This window comes from Pleurodeles waltl, chromosome 10 (assembly GCF_031143425.1).
Source record: "Pleurodeles waltl isolate 20211129_DDA chromosome 10, aPleWal1.hap1.20221129, whole genome shotgun sequence".
Classification (NCBI taxonomy): domain Eukaryota; kingdom Metazoa; phylum Chordata; class Amphibia; order Caudata; family Salamandridae; genus Pleurodeles; species Pleurodeles waltl.
The window spans coordinates 986065698-986088383 of NC_090449.1; positions in this window are offsets into that span (position 1 = coordinate 986065698).

Below are 22686 nucleotides of genomic sequence, written 5' to 3' on the forward strand. Positions count from 1 at the left end.
CTGCAGTGTGTGTGGGGTGGGGCGGTGCTTGGCCAGCGGTGTGCGTTGGGTGGCGCTTGGCTGGCGGTGTGTGTGGAGTAGAGCTTGGCTGGGGGTGGCAGCCAAACGTCAGTGCACACACTCCTATCAGCTAGTGTGATTGCAGTATAAGGCATGTGGGCATATGTAAGTGATGGGCCCTTGACTGGCGCTGTCTGTCGATGCGAGTGTTGTAATGTGCTAACCCGTGGCTGGCGGCGTGAATGGTCTTGTGCATATCATGTATGAAAGGTGTGTGAATGGACTGCAAAATGGTTGGTGCCTTGACGCAGCTTTACAGCTCACTAGCTGTGAGTCATTGGTTCAGTTTTTTGGCCTCTCCGTTATTAACAGTGCATTTAATTTTTGTGAAATCTTGTTAATAAAATTTGACCTACTGAACCATCACTCACCCTTGTGCCAAATCCAACCAGTATGTGTGTGTAAAAATGACAAAACCTGAGTTGCAGCACACCTGTGACACGCAAGGTGTCTCAGGTGGGACCCCGATGATGAAGCATGCCACCAACTTGGTTGGTGGGTGAGGGGTTATTTTAATATAACCTAAGTGTGTTTCTTTTCACAATTTTAGTGTTTGGAACATCACAGAAGTATATGGACACATCATAATGATACATTACAAAACTACCTGTGTTTGGGGGGATTGGGCACCTATGTTTTTGGTCCCAGGTGCAGCCTTCATCTAGGGAAATCTACCAAACCCAGACATTTTTTTAAACTAGACACCCCAAGGAGTCCAGGGAGGTGTGGCATGTGTGGATCCCCCAACATTTTCTTATTAAGACTCCTCTGCAAACCTCAAAATTTACTTAAAAAAAGCATATTTTCATGACTTTTCTTTGTAGGATCACTGCTCCGGCACAAAATTCATACTCCCCAGTGTTCCCCTCAGTCTCAAAAGTAAAATAATACCACACTTGTGTGGGTCCCCAAAACAGAGTCAGTCTAAAGAAGTATGAAAGTAAAATTTGTGCTTATCAACTCGCTGTGCTATCCTCTCAATCTCTACAGGTTTTTGGCCTTTTTCTGTTGCTGGCACCTGGGCTCCCAAACAAGTGGGGTATCATTTTGATTGGGAGACTTGGGGGAACCCTGGATGGAAGGAAATTTGTGTCTCCTCTCAGGTTCCAGTACTTTCTGTCACCGAAATGTGAAGAAAAAGTGTTTTTTTAGCCAACTTTTGAGGTTTGCAATGGATTGTGGGAAAGAAAACACTGGGCGATCAACGGAAATCACGCCTCCCTGGACTCTGTCAGATGTCTAGTTTTCAGAAATGTTTGGGTTTGGTAGGTTTCCCTATATGGCTACTGAGCCCAGGACCAAAAACTCAGGTGCCCCCATCCCCAAAAAAACAGTTTTGTATTTGATAATTTTGATGTGTCCACATTGTGTTTTGGGGCATTTCCTGTTGCGGGCACTAGGCCTGCCCACACAAGTGAGGTATCATTTTTATTGGGAGACTTGGGGAAACGCTGGGTGGAAGGAAATTCATGGCTCGTCTCAGATTCCAGAACTTTCTGTCACCGAAATGTGAGGAAAAAGTGTTTTTTTAGCCAAAGTTTGAGGTTTGCAAAGGATTCTGGGTAAGAGAACCTGGTGAGAGCCCCACAAGTCACCCCATCTTGGATTCCCCTAGGTGACTAGTTTTAAAAAATGCACAGGTTTGGTAGGTTTCCCTAGGTGCCGGCTGAGTTAGAGGCCAAAATCCACAGGTAGGCACTTTGAAAAAACACCTCTGTTTTCTTTGGGAAAATGTGATGTGTCCACGTTGTGTTTTGGGGCATTACCTGTCATGGGCACTAGGCCTAACCTCACAAGTGAGGTATCATTTTTATCAGAAGACTTGGGGGGACTCTGGGTGGAAAGAAATTCGTGGCTCTTCTCAGATTCCAGAACTTTCTGTCACCGAAATGTGAGGAAAAAGTGTTTTTTAGCCAAATTTCGAGGTTTGCAAAGGATTCTGGGTAAGAGAACATGGTGAGAGCCCCACAAGTCACCCCATCTTGGATTCCCCTAGGTGTCTAGTTTTAAAAAATGCACAGGTTTGGTAGGCTGATTATTTTCTATTCATCTATTGTACTTGCTATGTATTTGTTTGTTGGTTTACATATACTTATAACCATAAATGTGTCTTTTAGGTGTTCTTGTAGTAATTCTGAAACTTTACATATGCAGACTTGTTTATTTCTTGGGCTTCCTGGCTACTTTTAGTAGGACTGTACTACATATGAAGCCCAAAGTGAATGAAAGCTAATCGTTATTATGAAATTAAAATTATGTTTTCTCCTAATGGCCAATGGCCAATGCCCTCCATATAGAAGCATGTATAGCTCACTGCTAGGTAACTTTTCCATTTTGTTGCACAGGAGTACATAAAGAAGATGGTTTTTGTTTGGCTTGTTGGGCACAGTTTTATTTTGTGAGCCAAGAGCTAGCAAATAAAACATATGCAGATTAAGATGTATTCTATTTGTTATGTATTTGTTTATAAGTTCCCATTAGCATGTAGTAAATCAGAAACTTTCCACATGCAGTCTAGTTTATTCTTTGGGCTTGTTTGCTACTTTTAATAGTATATTTATACAATTGAAGGGCAAAGTGAATGAAAGGCAGATATTGTTATAAGAACTGAGTTTATTATTTTTCACATAGTGGGCAATTATCATTTTCTCAAAATAGTAGTTTGTGTTGCTCACTGTTAGGGCAATTTTTCATTTTGTTGCACTGTGGTGTATAAGAAAGATGGTTTTTGTTTGGTTTGTTGAGCCAGTTGTATTTTGCGGGCCAAAGACCATGCAATGAAAATGTTTGTTGATTAACATGTATTCTATTTGTTATTGATTTGTTTATAGGTTTCCATTAGCATGTGACCATAAATGGGTCTTTCAATTGTTCATGTAGTAAATCTGAAACTGTACATATGCAGGCTGGTTTATTTTTTGGGCTGCCTTTCTACTTTTTGTATGATTGTGCTACATATGACGGCCAAGGTGAATGAAAGGCAAACATTGTTATTGGATTTTTTTGTTTTTTTTAAACTTTATTTATCATGTTATATCATAGCAACTACAAAACTACCCAAATTCCAAAAGGTGGGGCAATACACAATACCAATATTAACATTGGCATAGCTCGGAAACAGTGGTAGAAAATTCAAGTCATGTGTCCATATAAAAATGCAATAATTAAGCAAGGAGCAGAGCATCCAGAACACACTTCCACCATGCTGATATGTTCTAAAAGATCATATTAAAGAAAGAGGAGGAGTGACAGGGGCATGTTAGTCATTTGGTTCAATGGACAACAATAATCTTAAAGGGGTTGCCAGATGTCCTTAGGGCATCAGTGGAGGGTTCCAAGGATGCTACTGTTCACTTGTCATGTCACAGAATACCAAGATTTTGATTCAGGCCTTTGAGGTGAGATGTACACTGTTACCTCCAATTAAATGCTATCTCATTTTTGCCTAAGAGTATGGCCATGGGGGTGTACCTCTGCCTACTTTTTGGGACATCTGCCATGCATCCCAAAAGCACCAGCAAGGGGTGTGGTTCTAGTCTCGTCTCTGTCATTTGAGAAAAACAGGTGAGCACTTCAGCCTAGTATGCACAAATATGAGGACATGTCCAGGTTAAATGTAAAAAATCGGCATCTGGGGCTTTACATTTGAGCCATTGGGAGGACCTAGTGGGATCAATGAGGTCTCGTGCACATGGTGTCATGTAAGTTCTGTGGAGGAACTTGAAATGAGAAAGCTTATGCCAATGGTTGGGTGAGATGAATTTGATCTGTGAGCAACAGTAATACCATTCCTTGTCTGAGAGTGGCTGGCCTAAATCATTATCCCATGCTGGCCTAACTCTCATGTCATGTGGTGGTCTGAGGGCCATGCATATGTGGTAGAGCTTGGAAACCAATTGGTTTCTATCAATTCTTGACACTAATGGTGTCAGAGGGGTGAAATTGACCAGGGCCAGGGGGTATGAGAGGACACAAATTCACAGAGTGCCATGCATTCGCTGAAGAATAAAATGGTCCATTGGAGTGGCTTGTGCAAACCTACTGTCATCTGCATGTGTGAGAATGTGGCCATCAGGGAAAGGTTTGACCATAGTATGCAGTTCATGACACATCAGTGTTGACTGGACTATCTTCTCGAGTATTAAGGGCAGCCATGGGTTATGGACAGGGGGGTGCAGGGGACTATAGGAGACCATTACCAATCATACAACAGAGTTTCCTCTATGCCCAACACATGGTGGATAATGCCTGTATATTGATGGGGTCTTCTTTAAGGCCCTCTGGTAGAAGAGATCCTAAGGAAATAGTTCCAGCATTTTACATTCAGGCTTGGGGTAAGGGAGAAGGGTGTCTGGATGAAACCAATTAAATGCAAATTGGCATTGCACAGCAAGATAATATAGTTGGAAGTTGGATACACCAAAACCGCCTTGCTCATAGGGCAGAACAAGTGTATCCCATTTGACAAGTGGTTGACAGCCTGCACATATCAGCCTCAACAGTAATCCCTGCAGTGTGAGGAAACACGAGTTAGTGAGGGGCATAGGTATATTTAGGATCTAATCATTTCACAAATAATGGGGACAAGGTTATCAGAGGTGGATGAACAGCAATATGTCATCCACATACATTGAGATTAATAAAGGGCCTGGTCAAAACTGGAGGCCTCAGTGCATATGGCGGTCTTGTAAGTGACGGACCAGTGGGTCCATGGCTATTATAAACAAAAGGGGTGACGGGGGCAGCCCTGTCTAGTACCCCTATTTATGGAAAAAGCGCCAGAAATAGAGCCATTAGGCAAGAGTCAAGCCATTGGGTTGGATTAGAGAAGTGTAATCAGACTAATAATGCCCTTCGGAAGCCCTACTTTTTGTAAGGACACAAGCAGAAAGGGCCATTCCAGTGAATCAAATCTTTTCTCAGCATCCAGTAATGTAATGGTGACTGCTACTTCCGAGGAGATTCCAAAGAGTACTGCAAACATGGTACACAGGTTGAGAGAGGTGGATTTGTGTGGCACAAAGCCAGTTTGGACTAGAGAAGGGATTTGTTCTAAGAAGAGAGACAATCTGTTGTCCACTATTTTTTCTATGATTTTATTATAAAAATTAGATAATGAAAGAGATCGGTAAGAGGAGCAAAGGCAAGGGTCCCTGCCCATCTTAAGGAGGACAGTGATTACAGCTTCATGCGATGACGGTGGTAACTGTTCTGGCTCTAGAGTGTCAGCGAAGATTTCTAGGAGGCAAGGGGTTTAGTGCTGTTGATAGGCCTTGTAGAAAGCACCCATGAGGCTATCAAGGCCGTGGGCCTTGGAGCCATTGAGACAGTCAATGGCCTGAGTGATCTTTTCAATAGGGTGGGTTTACTCAAAAACTGGCGCTGTGCTGGGAGAACCATACCATTGCGATTTCCTCCAGGTGTTCCTTTTGCACAATGGTATCGCCAGCCAGTCTGAAGGTGTCCAAGGCTGTTATTATACTAGACCTTCCCACCCCCTTCCAGCTGTAGTTCTGATTTATACTCTGGGTCTCTATGGTGATGCAGGAGCTGAGCCAGTGTGCATCCTTCTGTTCGTCCTCCTCGTATCTGCAGGCTGTGTCGTATTTGCCGAGGTATTCAATTTCCCTATCCATTAATGTATGAAATTCTGCTAGCAAGGTGGAGCGTTGGTGTAGCATCGCTCCATCAGATTCCATAGCTGCAGCCTGTTCTATATTACCCAGTGCAGCCTCTATTCTGGCAATGTATTTGCGAATGGACCTAAGGATCTCTGCATGTTTGAAGATGCATACTTCACATATGTATGCCTTAAATGCCTCCCACAGTATAGCCTGACTCTGAACTGTAAAGCACTCAAGGATCGCATCCTGGAGCTCTGAGCAAAACACGGCATCTGGAAGTGCCGCAGTCGGGGATCTTCCACACCATTCTCACCAGGGAATGGTCTGATAGTGTATATGGGAGATATGTTGCCTCTATAAGCCAAGTCGTCACCCCAATAAAAGGTTTTGCAGGGTACGGTCGGGTTTTAAAGACACTAAGCATCCTTAAAATTGCAAATGTCAGAAATGCCATGGAGTATGCAGATTGCATGTGGCTTATTAGTTGTGTGGGAGCTCGAAGAGTCCAGTGAAGGTTTGCAGACTAAATCAAGGTCACTTCCCCCAATAGAACTACATCAACATCAAAGCAGCCGACTGTGATGGAAAGTTCCTGAAAGAATACCGGGTCATCAGTGTTTAGGGAGTAAACATTCACTAGTGGAAGGTGTTGGGCAGCTAGAGGTCTGTCAACAATCACGTATTGGCCATACTTGTCAGTAGTTGTTGCTTGATGTCTGAAAACCAGACTTTTATGAATAAGCATGCACGTCCTTGGGAATAGGAACTGAAACAGGAATAGCATCTGTGTGGTCCTCATGATGAAGCAAAGGCAGTGGATGCCAGGGGTGGTAAAAGAGTTTTCTGCAGGAATGCAACCTTAACCCCATGTCTGATATGCCAGGGCGTGTTTACCTATGCACAGATTGTTAAGGCCTCAGATATTTTAGGTCATAAATGGAAGTTCTTCCACTTGATTCCTGCCTAAATAAGTGAGAATCACAGGAGTGAATATGTGAATGAGGTAACATGTAAGCAACCCTTAGAATCCACTGTCGAGAAAGTCAGCCATTTGACAATACAAAAAACAACATCCATGGAAACATTCAAACATCTCCCCCCCACACCAGGAAACAACAACCTAGAAGATCCCAGTGAATCCCATACAACAAAAAGAAAAACAAATATATTATATTCTGGTATACTTCATGGTAGGCGGGCAATGTTATGGCAAATGGAGCCCAATATTTGAGTAATACTTGATGGCTAGTCTTAGAGTACTGGTTACAGGAACAGTATCTCAAGAAGTGGTGTACTATGATAAGGTCGGGAGGAGAGTCCCCCCCCATGTAATTCAGCAATTAGTCAGCAGGTCAATGTGACAGACAGGTCAGTATGTAGGGGGTATGTCCATACTAGGTGAGATATTGTGGCTCAGTGGGGCAGACTCAGGCAACCCACGTGGGGTAGTGAGCTTGTCGCGTGCCAGTTGGTTGCAGAAGACCAAGGCCATCGCCAGTGTGTCCAAAAATCAGGCTTTCCCATTACCAGCCACTCAGGTTCTGGCAGAGTATAGGATTCCGTATTTAATTCCCCGCTTACGGAGTATCGTCTTAAGGTTGTTCAACTTGCACCTCTTGTCCTGCACCCCCACCATGAAGTCCGGATATATGGAGATTGTGGTGCCCTGGTATTGCAAAAGGCCTTTCTTTCACGCCAGCCACAGTGCTGTGTCGTGGTCCTTGTTATTGAGTAGCTGTGTGATTATTGGGTGAGGAGGGGTGCCAGGCAGTTGCCGTGGAGCAAGGGTTCTGTGGGACCTTTCCACCATAAAGGTGGATGTGAAGTTTTGACGAACATAGAGTTCCATGAGTACATGCTCTACAAAGTGTTCAGGGTGGCCCATATCTGCACACACTGCAATTCCAGTGATGCAAACATTATTTATATGCGACGTATGCTCCAGGTCTTCGTTTTCAACAGCCACTGCCTTCAGGAGCTGTTCAGTTTTTTCCAGCTGTTGTAAGGGATGCTACCCCATCCTCCAGGGATTCATTGAGAATTGTTCCTCCATGCCACCCAGCCTAACATTGTGGCACTTGATGCATTCTCACATGCAGTCCAGGCTTCCACCCATTGTCAAAATGTGCATCAATCTCCCGACAGCCAGCGTGAAACTCAGCTGGGGTGCTGTCTTGTGCATCCAGAGGCTGCGTGGAGACAGGTCTCTCTCCTGCTTCAATGGATGATCCGGCCCCTCCGCCAACCTTGCTCAGTCACAGGTAAGGCTACATTGCTTAGGGTCTCCCTTGCCCATGATATATGATCCGCAGTTGGCTAGATGGCAGCAAAGGTAGCTGGGAGACTCTCAAACAGGCTGCGAGGATACCGGGTGCTAATTGAATGGTATTATGTCTGCTGTGACATAGAGTGTCCTAGTGGTATAACTGAGGTGCCCCGGAGCTGGCAAGGTGGGGGGAAGCAAAAAAAAGGTGGGGCCAGAGCAGGAAGGGCAGAAGTGGTACTAGACACAAGTGAAGGCCTGCAGGTCCACTTATTCGTTGTGCCCAATCAAAGATGGCTGCCTATTAGGCCCTGATAATAGTATAAATGTGTCCATAATCAAACCCTGTGCAGTGCTCCAAAGAAGGGAGGAGAGTCACAACACAGACCCAGGAGTGTTTGCACAATTGGTGATGGAGTTACAGCACAGCCAAAGAGGAGAGTGAAGAGTTCCCGTGTGATGGGATGGGTCCCCAAATGCAGCAATTTCTTACATGAAAAAGGGGGGGGCAGGACTCACGGGCAGGAGATGGTTCCCAGGTGGTAAGCGCTGTTAGCACAAGGCCAGCAATGCATAACAACACTCCCCAGACAGTGAGTTGTTGCGATGCTAGGGGACCGGGTTTTGTTCCGTAAACGACATTGAGAGGACTGATCATGCCAGAGCTAGTGGTGGCGTGGACAAGCTGGTCCACGGTGTGGCATTGTTATTGTTATTATAATTGAGATTATTGTTTTCCTAGTTTCCAGTTCTCATGTCCTCTAAATAGTAATTTGTGTGGCTCACTGCAGGACAATTTTTCCTTTTGTTGCACTGTGGTTTATAAGAAAGATAGTTTTCGTTTGGCTTGTTGGGCCAGTTTTATTTTGTGAGTTAGAGAGCATGTAAAGAAAGCATATGTAAATTAAGATATGCTACATTCGTTATGTATTTGTAGGTTTCCATTAGCAAGTGACCATACATTAGTCTTTCAGTTGTTCATGTAATAAATCTGAAACTTTACACATGCAACCTAGTTTATTTTTTGGGCTTCCTTGCTACATTTAGTAGCATTGTGCTACAATATGTCTCTACACTGTTGGCCCTTATAGCTCCATTACCACTTCATAACATCACTTGTAATAGCAAACATAATCATCTACATAATCTAATGTACTTTGCTGTGAAATTTCATTACAATCCACTCAGCCGTTTTGTCGCTACATGAAATACAAAAATCTATGTAAAATCAATTGGATTTCAAGCGTGTTTAGGGACTCCTAGCAAGGTAACAGGTGCAACAGGTCTGCAAAGTTTCATGGAGATTTGTGAAAAAGAGGATAAATTAGTAAGGGTAAAAAATCCAATAAATTCCTCTCTAGTAACCTTAACTACAACTACAGTAAGTCTAAATTTAGAGAGTAGGGAGTTTAGGGGTAGGAAGGGGTAAAGGGTGGTAAGGGTTATTTTAGGGTCTAGAAGTGGGTAGAGGTAAAAGGTGGTAGGGGTAATTTTAGGGTTTAGGGGTGGGCAGAAGTAAAGAGTGGTAAGGGTAATTTTAGGGTTAGGTAGTGGTAAAGGGTGGTAAGGGTAATTAATAAAAGGGGGAACATGGGGGTTCCCACCAAAAAGAAAAAAACGAAATAAAAAAAATGCATTTTAATTGTATGTCTGAATATATATATATATATATATATATATATATATATATATCGATCGATAGTATATGTACTGGGCACTGAATCTAACTCTAAAGTCCCTGTAACCTTTGTTTTTTCAGTGAATACACACACACACACATACTGATCAATGCCTCTGCATGTTCTGCGTGCTAAAAATATGCATGGTAAAGGCTGCGTTGTCAAGGCTCGGTGGTAATCTCATGAGTGGCATTGTCATACATCTGTGTTGGAGTAATAAAAAAGAAAAAAAGTGAGGACCTGCTACGGGCAGGAGTTGCTACTGTTGTCTACTCATGACAAGTATTTAACCTATACCTACTTTTTTTTTTCCCAGAACGTTGGTTTCCTACTCATACTTCACTTGGGGCACACGTTTCTTGTGGGTCTACAACACAGTATCCCCCTCAATGACTATCTCTAAAACCTGTGAGGTTATTTTTAAGTATTTCACAGTTCACCAAGTGCCATTTCTTAGCAGTACATTTTGCAGTCCTTGGAAATGCTTGATCGGTCCCTGCACTCACTCAAGTATGTCTGCAATCCCATGACTTAAGTCAAAGGATACTGATGGTTTTGTTTTTGTTATTTAACATTCTGCCTGAATAGCCCTATATCTTGAGTCACAAATGTGCATCAGCAAACTTCATGTCTGACATTCAAGAAGCTGTCCTGACTTTCACCTTCTTTATTTCGTGTATAATTAAATAGCCTATTAACAGGCTTACAGATAATGTTAATGCGCTTGTTAATTAAGAGGCTTGCTCGGCTGCCATTTCTTCACCTGCAGAAGTGAGAACAAATATTTGATTAGAATACTGCTGCAGTATTTTATAATCCCTATCCCATCATAACCTGATGAAACTCATTCAGCATGTACAAAGCCTATGATTGAGTATCATTAAAAGCTTCTAGACATGATGTGAAAACCTCAAAGTTCTTATTCCTAATACAATTGAATCGTATCTATAAAAACTAAAACAGGTTCATTATGATTTATTGTTTTATATAAATCTACACGAGAAAGGGCCAGGTTCCCCTAGCTGCGCAAAGGTAGAACGAAAATGATGTAACCTTTTACAAATGATAATTTATGTACAAGATGTAATGTCAAGAACTTTGCATAACATCTCTAGGTGCATTTAAAGTAAATATTTCTTACAAATACGAAGTAACATCACCAGAGACGCAAACATTTTATCAAATTAGACCATAAAGGGATTATTCTAAGGCTAGCAAACTTCCCGAATCAGTAATCCATGCTAATAGTTTTTATGCATATTCTCAGTATTTAAATGTGAGGTGTGATGGTCCTTTCTTTACATTTACGGCGGTCAAAAATTCTAAAGACGAATAGCAAGAGAATCGGCGCTGTGTCAACCTAGTACACTGCTAAATACATGGATATGGAGCTGTTTTGAGGACGTTAACATTTTCCGAAAAGCTCTTCATAAAAAACTAAAACAGTAAAAGAAAAACAAAAGTTAACAAGTTAAGCTCATGCTAACTGACATCCCACCTGATACAACCTTACCTCCAATACTCACCATAACTTGTGAAAGATCTAAATTGAAATATGATTAACAGAAAGAGTGAGTATGTTTATGAATGTTCAACTAGCATTTCAAATGTCCTGCAATAAAAATGGTAAAAGCAGGAAATATATTGGGTTTTGAATGTATTGGTATTCTGTTAAAGCATTTATCATTGAAAGGATCGTCATTCCTTGTGGTAATATGATCATGAATTATAGTATGTCATATTATACCCCTGATATGCAAGTGTATCAAAATAATTTGCGTAATTTGTGTTTGTGTTACAGGCTTATGTGGTTTCCAACTTGATTTGAATCCATAAACAATTAATGAAGATGAAATTCCTGAGCTTTTGGATTTTTTAATTTGTATTTTGTACGTGAAAATATGTTTGACTGTTTAGAGTGTGTACTGCGGATTGTGAGTTATCGGTCATTTTGGCATACCCTTTAGATGACAGTGTGTGAAAGTCTCTGGGCTTTGTACCTTGGCTTTTCATAGAGGAAGTTCATGACAGTGTATACTGAGTATTGTGTCATTTTGTTTGTGAAAATGTTTGACTTTACTAAGAGCGGGGTTGGGAGTTAAGGCACAACAAATTTGTAGAGAGCACTTTTTTGGGAATATTTCGTGAAGATTTGTCAAAGAGTGCAGCTGCCATTTTATTTCATTGGGAAATGCTCCTCAGGGCTGAAATCATGGGTGAATGTAGATGATGGGGTCAGGGTAGAGGTTCCCTGACTCCATGGGGGTTACATAGTTGTGTAAAAATAGTGAAAATGGTCTTCATATGCCTTAAAACGTATCTTTTTTTTTACAGTTTCCAAGATAACTCGATCGATCCGCGGAGCCCTGTGCAGCCCCCGGTGTAAATTCATGGGTGGATCAGTGGATTTCACTCCAACTCTCAGACCGATGCAGATTCCAACATGCTCACTCTTAAACTCAGAGAGACACTATCACACCCCTTTTCAAATCCAGATTCACACTGTTACACTTACTCTGACACCCTGGCTCTCTCACACTCACTCTCACACCCAGAGAAATGTTCTCACTCTTTCTCTCACACCCACAGACACACTCTGACACTCAGTCTAACACACATACAGAGACTCTCAGACCCACTTTCACAACAAAATATCACTGTCTCATCCACTTTCACACCCACACACACTCTCACACCCACTCTCGTACCCATGCAGACATTCATTCTTACACTCGGAGAGACAATCTCACACCCATTCTCAAATCCAGACACAAGCTGTTACATTTACTCTCTTACCCAGGCTCTCTTACACTCACTCTCACACCCATATAGATGTGCTTACACTTTGTCTCACACTCACGGACACACTCTAACGCTTAGTCTGATACCCATACATAGATTCTCAGACCCACTCTCACAGCAAGATAACCACTGTCACATCCACTCTCCACCCAGACAGACACATTCACATCCACTGTCACACCCATGCAGTCACACTCAAGTTCCCACTCACATATCTAAATATGCACACACACACACACACATATATATACATGTATATATATATAAATATATATATGATTGATTGAATTTCCTTTACTTTGATTATGAAAACTAATCATAAAAGTACAAAGCATTACAATTTACATCATTCATATGATGAACAATCAGACATGTTAAAAAATCATAAAACGTTAAAAAGTAACATGGCCATTTCACGGCCATGGGTTCTTAAATAAAAAGTCATATACTCTGTCTCCAGGAGCCGTAAAAATATTAGGCCCAAAGTTCATAATCTTGTTCCCACGCAAGGCATTTTTTTAAAAGTTAGAAACTGCCACTGCAACCATGGAATCATTAAGCAGTTGTAATTATAAAAAAGCAGGGCAATATTGATAAAATCCTTTGATCTTAAGAATGAGCAGAAGAAATCTTCTTGTAAGTGAATCATAATAATTACGGAACAAGACCAAGTGTTCGAAGGTCTGGAGCAAAGCGTTGTCACAGGGGCAAATTTTTATCGCAGAGGGCTCATATTGATCATGGGTGGCATAAGTTGCAACGGATAGAACCTAGTCTGAACCTGGGGAGAGTGACTCTTTTCCATGGGTTTCTGACAAAGGAAACATAGGGTTTTGGGCCGAGAGTAGTATTTAAAATCATGAGAGCCCTGGCTGACTTACTGCCCAAGGCCACATTTTCTCTACTTTCACTGAGCTGCATTAATAGCAGTTCCTTCACGGTCTTTTTGTCAGCCCGTTTCAACACTTCAGGATTAAAAAATATTTCTAGGCACCCGCTGATAAAGCTAAAGATCTAATATACTTAAGCCATGGGATTTTAAGGTATAAATCACAACTGAGGCTGTCCTCATTTACCTCCCTGTTAAAAGTTACCATTTTCCCACTCCAGACAGATATCCACAACAACATACGCACAATTTTTGCATAATATTCCGCAAAGCCAGACCCAACTCCTCATGCATAAACCAGCTTGGACTAGCCGGTCCCACCCCTAATAGCTTTCTGCAAAAATGATTTTCTTTGCGCTGACTAGATATACAGTTAGAGTACCCCCCAATTCCAGCGCCATATAGTAGTACAGATAAACATTTAATCTCCTAGGTCTGCAGCAATGGTAAAACAGGCTTGCTCCCAACTAAACGAGCAAATCTAAAGAATGCCCCACATGACTGGTCAAAGCACTGACAGTGGTTTGCGAGACATTTGGTTGACGTACAGTGCTATGAGAAGGAGGTTACCCTTGATCCTTAATTAAGATCAGTCTAAGTTTTTGGGTTTTGCTTCCCACAAACAATAAAGTGTGCCTTGGAGGTGTTAACATCCAGTTGCAGGTCGCCCATAAAATCAACAAACAGATCCACTAGAACTTTTAGACCATTCAGTATGCAAGAAAGAATGACAGTGTCATCTGCATATAATGAGGAGGGGACAGGATTATATTTGACTTTTAAAATGTTTTTCCCATGGGTAACTAGATATGAATTCAGGCCAGTGATATATAATAAAAATAGGATTGGTGCCATAACACACCCCTGCCTGACTCCCCTTGCTAGTTTAAAGACATCTGAGCATTTTCCTGCCTTTCCAAATCTAACTGAGGCGCTAAAATCTTGGTGGAGCACCCGAAGGAAATTTACCAAAGGTTGGTGCAGCCCAACACCTTCAAGGATTGACCATAGCTTTGATCGAACAACCCTATCAAAGGCACAGCTCAGGTCCATAAAGGCCAGGTAGACAGCGCCCTTCTTGACCACCACATATTTACCCACCAATAGATAAAGATTAAGGCACTGTTCCCATGTCCCTATGCCCTCTCTAAAACCATATTGAGCCGGACAGATAATATTATTTGCTTGGATCCATTCTTCAATACGAAGGAGGACAATACGTCCCACTGTCTTAACCGCGGAGTCCTGCAAGGAGATGGGGCGGTAACACACTGGGTCCTGTTTACACCCTTTTTAAAAAACCAGCACTATTACTGCTGACTTCCATGAGCTAGGTATACCGGTTTGCAATGCAGCGTTAAGAACATTCATCAATAGTAGAGCCCACCGGGCAGCGTTTCCTTTATATAAGTCCATAGGGACACCATCCAGGCCGGGGGCTTTATTGGAAGGGCTTCTCATGATGGCAAACTGATCTTCCTCCAACTTAAAGTTTAAGCACAACAGAGAGGGAATAGCCACGTCCACCTTCACCAATTGTTCTGCACTATCCAGTGAGTAGATCCTCTTGAAGTGGGCAACCCATTTTTGGGTTGGTATGGTGGTCCCTACAATGTCAGGGGAAGCTTGATAAGCAGGCTTCCCATTCACTATATACTAAAAGGACCTCACATCGCTGAGCTTGCAAGCACTCACTGACTGCTCCCACCTCTCTTCTTTGAGACATTGCTTCCTGAGTTCTATTGCCTCCTTGTAAGCAGCCCTAGCTTCACAGATAAAGTGGGGGTTCCTTGGGTGGTCCTTAAGGACTTTGTGGAGGTGTTTACTGACAATACAGCAATTCTTATCAAACCATCCATCTTTATGATCTTTTAACGGTCTTTAAAGATCCAACATAATGGATCTAATGCTGCTATTCAGAGACTGAAAATCAGCCAGAATAGCCACTAGTGGGGCCTCAAATAGTAAGAGGGAGCTAGAAAACCTTCCTGCATCTCTTAACAACCTCCACAAATAGGAGGGGGATCAGAACTTTCCACCAGCTGAGCCTCCTGCCCTGGCCTTTTGGAATCATCCCAAACACACCTGGAGTCAAGTTCACAGTCCCAGTAGCAGGAGTAACCATTCTAGCTTCAATGGCAATATGGTCACTAAACAGTTGGTCATGGATCAGCCTCTTGGTAAAACATTCAGCAAAACTATTAGAAATCAAAATATAATCAATTATAGTCCCTTTTCCCCACCCAACAAAAGTGGTTTGAGTAAGTCACAGCTTCCACTCTCTCCAGATTATTACAGAGACCGGCACGTCTCACTTCAGTCACCAGCCTCTAGGGTTGGGGGTTCTGTGGGCGATACCCATTTTTCCATAAGGAGGTGATCGACGCCCAGAGTGTCCGTTCCTATCTTGGCATTAAAAGTCTTAACCGCGAAGCATTAAAAGTCTCATGCTAAAAGGACATTAAAACAACTTAGGGGCCACCCTCTCTTCCAAGATCATAAGTGATTGGAATAGATACCTGATCTGACACCCCAAGTAACAAGCTGAATTATAACAATTTACAACAAAGCAATGAAACTTTTCAGAAATCACAATCCAAGATATCTCTATACCACTGTGCCTACGAGGGATTCGAACAACTCACAGCTGTGCAGTTGCTTAGACTAATAGAGGCAAATCACCACTAGCTTTTGACCCTTGTGAAGGAGTTGATAATACAACGTGGGTCTCAAAACCCTCTACAGAATACAGCTCCTGTGCCCATGTTTCTTGAAGTAATATGATGTCATTCTGGGAGATGAACGTAATCCACTGAGGGTCAGAGGTTTTATTCCACAGTTCCAGGAAAGGAAACTTAAAGCCAGATGTAGAAAGCTTTTTGCATGGTGCAAACTGCGAAAATCGCAGTTTGCGCCATGCAAAAAGCCTTTTGCGATGCTCATTCACAAATTGCGAGTCGGTACCGACTCGCAAATTGTGAATGCGACTCGCAAATAGGAAGGGGTGTTCCCTTCCTATTTGCGACTCGCATCACAATTCAGAGTTGCTTTGTGATAGCGAATGCGGTCGCAAACCAACTCGCAGTTACCACCAGTGTCACACTGGTGGTAACTCATTCGCAAAAGGGAAGGGGTCCCCATGGGACCCCTTCCCCTTTGTGAATGTCGACAAAAATATTTTTTCAGAGCAGGCAGTAGTCCTATGTACCACTGCCTACTCTGAAAAAAACGAAACCAAATGGTTTTGGTATTTTTTTCATTTTGCAACTCGTTTTCCTTTAAGGAAAATGGGCTGCAAAATGAAAAAAAAAACTGCTTTATTTACAAAGCAGTCACAGACATGGAGGTCTGCTGACTACAGCAGGCCACCATCCCTGTAAGTGCAGGGACTCGCTATGGGGTCGCAAAATGCGACCCACCTCATGAATATTGATGAGGTGGGTCTTTGCGACCCCATAGCGAGTCGCAGAAGGTGTCTGAGACACCATTCTGCATCCATTTTTGCGACTTGCAAATTGCAAGTCGCTCAGACTCGCAATTTGCAAGTCACAAAAATGGATTTTGCTACATCTGGCCCTTAGTTCCCTGGGTGCGCATGTGGGAATACCCTTCAGAGGGCCACAAACATCTGGCTTAACCATGTCGGAACCCCCATAGGCACAGTGATCGTTTGTCAGTCTAATTCACCAAGATCAGACAGGGGGGTGAACCTATTTCTGGTGGGTATCATAGGAGCAGGGCACAGCCCTAATCTCTGCTACGGATAATTAAAACCCCTAGCTACTGACGGGGTGGTGGGCTTATAGAAAAATCCTAATGCCCAAATCCTGATACCAGGTCACATTATAGAAGGTTGCCTGCAGGGAAAATCAACCTCCCCTCCATATCCAGGGTTCTACAATTAATCACCATGCAGTCACCCTCCATGGACTTATTTGTAGGTCCAATCCACTCACCTTTTTGCACATATAGTATATTCCTAGATTCCATGGGGTGAAAAGTAGTGGTTTGGCTCAGCCAGTGACAAATCTTATTCTGCAGGTTTTCAGTTGACTCACTTTGGGGAAACTCAAAGTGGGGCACACCAGCTAATACTGCCACGTATTGGCAACACTCAGACAGTAGATTCAGACAGGGCAGTCTTCTGGATGGTGCAAAATGAGCATCCTTACCCCCATTATTTCTAGGGACCTCCTCTATGGATTGCCCCTGATTCACCATTTCCCTCCCAACTTCACGAAACAGGGTGTCCCTTATAATACCTAATGAGGAGCCTGCAGCACGAGATTGTGAGGGTTTAACACTAGAAGGAGCTGAAGGCAAAACTCCTGAGAAAGGAGGCCCCCCCCTTCCCTAAGCCATGGATTACTAACGGCTTCTCCCTGCAAGAGACTATCCTCACATCTTCTTTCCTCCAGCACAGGGGACCCATGAGTGGTCAATGCGGGATCTGGCCTATTCGAAGTGGAGATCAATGTCTTCAATTTGGAGAACCTTTCCAAGACTGGAGTCAGACACTGCACGACAATGTTTTTAAATTTATCAAGTACATGATCCCACTCCTGGCTGCCATCCGGGGCTTCCACCTTGCTGCTCATAACACCTCTTCTCTCTGGTTGCTTGGGCCGTCGCTTCCCTTTTACTGGCAGAGCACTCTTTTTGGTTATGGGTGGGGTCTGTACTAAAGAGTCCACCAAGTACTTCCTCCCAACTACTACCTCTCTTGGGTGGGTGTCATCAGGGAGTCCCAAGGGCAAAATATCTGATGACCCTGTGGAGTAGTGGAGGGAACATGGGACCATGGAAGGACCCTCAAGTGGCCTGCCACTTGGGCTCTACTCCGGCTCCAAAGAAAACCTCCTCTCAGCCAAATCATTTTCTTTTGCAATCACGCCAATAGCCCGGGATAGGAAGGAGCCAATTGAAGATCCCTTTTGAGGGTTTGGGGATGCTCCCTTACTCTCCTGCAGTTTGCGTCTTCCCATATTGTGACCCTAGGGTTCTAAAAGCCTCAATACACCTCTATTTAAATGATAATGAGTTTCTGGGGAGAGCAGGCCCACCTATTTGCTGATACCTCACAACAAGACATAAATAATAAAATTAGGTGGGAGCCAAAACCAAGAGGGCAGGCCCAGCGTAGCCTCCTTCAGGCTCCAACGGGCGTGGGGGTTGGGGAGCCCCCCCTTACCCTGAGCTTTACCCGGACGCATCCCGCACACTTACTGCACAGCGGTGTGCCTCCTCGTGCTTTATAGCGCTCATTGGAAATGGCAAGTGGGAGCAGGTGATGTAAAAAATGACTGCCTCCTGGGGCTGCAAAGCAGTCTAAAAATGTAGTTCCTTTTAGCAGAGTTTGGAGCTTCTCACGCAGCGGTGTGCCCCTTCGTGCTTTATAGCACTCGTTGGAAATGGCAAGTGAGAGCAGGTGATGTTGAAAATGGCCACCTCCTGAGGCCACAAAGCAGTCTGGGATATGTAGTCCCTTTTAGCAGAGTTTAGCGCTACCGACATCCAAATGCATATTAGTGGAGCTGCCCAACTGTGTCTCGTATCCTTTCGTGATAAAAATCACAAACTAAAATGGGATATGGGAACTTTTCTTCAGTTAACAAGCACTAGCAAAGAATAGTTTTGGTTTATCTTGTGGGTCCTGTCTAAAACACTAAAGAGAAGCCTGGAGGACCGTTTGTGGACCTGCCTAATGTTAGTCATCTGTCGACTGAAAAAAACAAAGGTTACAGGGATATTATAGTTAGGAAATAGAATTTTAAAAACAATAGAAATTCACAGAAAAAGTCAAATGTTACAGAGACATAATAGTTAAGAAATAGAATTTAAAAAACCTTAGAAATTCACAGAAAAAAACAAAGATTACAGAGATGTTATAGTTAAGCTCTAAATTTACTCATACAGAACCATAGAAATTCAAATGTTATAGTTCGAGTTATCGAACGTAACTATAACTTGTGCCCTGAGGTAATTATAACTTGCTCCCTCACCATGCACAGGTATATGATCAATAATTTTGCTGCAGATGTTACAGTGACTTTATCAATGATGTTATCAAAAATGTAACGAGTGCTGTAATTTGTGGGGTGTTGGAAAGTGAATTATTCGTATGGGCAGATAAGTACCTACACTTAGCAGTTTGACACTAACCCTCACTAGGTCAAGGCAGGTCTCAATAAATTAACCCCTGCTCAACCCTTGGTAGCTTGGCAATGACGAGACTTAACTTTGGTGTGTAAAGCATTTGAAAATCACAAAACAGTAAAACAGTAAACAAGTAAAAAACTAAACACAATAAAAACCTAAAAGCAGTTTTATAAAATGGAGTTTATTTGTATCTTTAAAATGACATCGAAATGATTAAAATAGGATAAAGGGAACCAGAGATATGTATTTTTAAAGAACTAATGTGTTCTAGCACATAGAAACTAAAAGTGCCAATCTGTTCATCTGGTCGCACTAGACCAGGGCAAAGTCAAAGTTTGAGGCCGACCACAACGAAGCCCTGCTCAGCTACAGCAAGCAGGAGACCTCCGTCAAAAGTCCACCTTCAGACCTAGGCCCACCGACTTGGGCAGTCTTTTTGTAAGGCCACCAAAGCCGCGGGCGCTAAAAGACTGCAGGCGGAATGCCAACAGCAGACGTGCTAGTAGTCGGCAGTGAAGAGGCAGTTCTACCGCCGGCATTGCCACATCAAAAGCATGTGGCACTCTGTATTATGACCCGTAATACAGCGTGGCGGTGTCCTGATGGTGGGGTGCTGCCGGAGGAGGAAGCGCCGGACGACCTCCTCAACGGACAAGGTAAGTGGATTGTCCGACAGAGGAGGTGATGTGTGTGTATGTGAGTGCATGCCTGAATGTCGTGAATGCGGTGAGAGGGAGGGTGTTTGTGGGTGCGTGACTGCATGTCTGAGTGATTGTGGACAGGGTGAGTGATGTTTGTGAGTGTTTGTGGACTGGGGTGGGGGTGCGTGTGTGCAAGTGGATTGGGATGGGGTGAGTGCGTGTGTGAGTGATTGAGTGCGTGAGTGCGATTGAGCAGATGGAAGGGGTGAGTGTGTGTTTGCGGTGCAGGTGGAAGAGGGATGTGAATGTATGTATGTGCTGGGGAGAGAAGGGAGGGGGTGTGAATGTCTGCATGCACTGGAGGGGGAGGGACTTTGTTCATGAGTGCGGTGTTTGTGTATGTATGTTAGTGTGAATGGGGGTGTATGGGGTGAGTGGGGGTGTGTTTGTTTGTGTGTGGGAGTGTGTGGGTGCATGTGGATGTGTGTGCAGGAGTATCCCGGTGACAGGAATGCAGATTCTGTGTCTTAATATCGCTAGCGGAATTATCCTGTCCGCTGGGCCAGAGGTGCAAACCTCCAGACCGGCAAACTGTGGAAAAGTGTCAGACCAGGCAAAGTATCAGCAGTTTGGCTTAGGCCAAACCGCAGAACTCGGAATTTGGCAGTCTTTCTGCTGGCCCGTCAGCGGTGAGACCATCACCATGGCCCTGGCGATCTTCAGACCGCCAGAGTCGTAATGAGGGCCTTAGTCTTTTTCTTGAAGGTTTTCTTCAGCGGGACAAAGTCACCAATCCTACAGGAACTCATTGGAACCCTCTTCTGATACATGTCACAGGAGACTACGGTGAAGAACTCTACCTTCATACTTAGACAATTTTACAGGATGGAAATTTTCACCAGCCCGAAGTTGAACTTGGATCTGACGTCCCTTGAGCCCTCCTTGAATACGCTGCATGGGAAGTCCAGGTCAACTTTTTACATTCAGACTTTGTCACTTTTGTGGAGATTCTTTCCTACATCGGACGATACTCCAAAGCAAGCCAATTTCAAGTCGACATTGTCAGATTGCCTTCCCAGGATGCCTCAGTGACATCCTGGAAATCTGGGGCTCTGGAGGGTTTCAGCGGGATGAACCTGCAAGTCAGGCTGGGTAGCAGTTGAGATAAGCTGGCTTGACATCACGGCGTTGTGTCGGTCCCTATAAGGAACTTTTTTCCCAAAGTTCTCCAAACTTATAGATCTTCTTCCAGAAGGTCTTAGAAGGTCCTTTATGAGTGCACAACTCACACTAAGGTTCCAGAATCTCTGAGGTGTTCCTTGAGGGCTAGGACTCCAAATCCCACAATGCACCTGGTTCAAATCCAAAAATGACCACTAGCCACTGGTCGGATGGTCAGTTTCTTCAGGTTTTGATGCAGGGGACTGCGTTTAGCTATTTTATACCTGTAGCAAATAGAGAGTCCCTTCTTGAACTAGTTGAAGACAGGCAAAGTATTTTTTGTGGTGAAGCACAAGTGTGCAGCTGGTACAGCTTCAGAATGCAGCGTCCAGGTGCATGGCAGGGGTCCAGCAGGTCAGTCCTTCTTCTGTTGTTGTTCCTTGTAGGGATCGGAGGGGTGGGTGCACTCTGCCATATTTATCCTTACTCCTGGGGTGGAAAGCAGGAGGGCAACTGTCTAATCTACTTCAGTAAACTCACTACGGTCTAAGGGCTCTGGTCCTCCTGTCATGATGAAAGAAACTTTTTTAGATGAGGCACATGCAGTGTCTGTTAACACCTATTACATGTACTTGTTGATACATGTAATACCTTACATTCTTGTACTTCTGAGACTGATATGCCTTATCCCCTATTTTATTTTGGTTGTATGTTTGTTCATTACATACCAAGGCAAAGACATGTTTAATCAGACTAAACGGTTAACATTTATGAATCAACAAATACACTTACAACGACTAATACTTACATTCTTCAGTAATATATTTCATGATTAAGAACTTATGCAGTTGAATTTGAGGCCCAGCTGTACAAATTGTTCACCCAACACAGTGCGGCACCACAAATGATGTGCTGCATTGCCTGGGAATGAGAGAGCAGGTGAATGACATATTTACAGAAATATGTCACTCTTCTCCCCTCTCCCAGCACCGGCACTGTATCAGGCAGCTGTGCACCACGCACACACCTTTGCACCATAGCGCAATGGTGTTGCATGAGTCTAGCATGGATTTTGCACTGGGAGGATATCCTTTGAGTACAAAAAACTAAACTTAGACCCACTGTGTACCTTTCCCAACTTTGTATGTGTGTTGTACATTGCAGGACACATGCAAAGTTGGATACCAAATGAGAAATGATAGCATTTCTCCATGATAGTGCCTAATTGGAATGGCCACTTTGTTTGATGCAAAACCCTTTCTACTTTCATTAGTAAATAGGGTTTTGCATAAAATACCTTGGGTCATTGCATGGGAACTCACATGCACCACCCATGTAGCACCCCCTTGGTGCTAAGTAATGCAAGGCAGCACTATGTGCAGCTTTGCGTTAGTTTCAAGTGATTTTC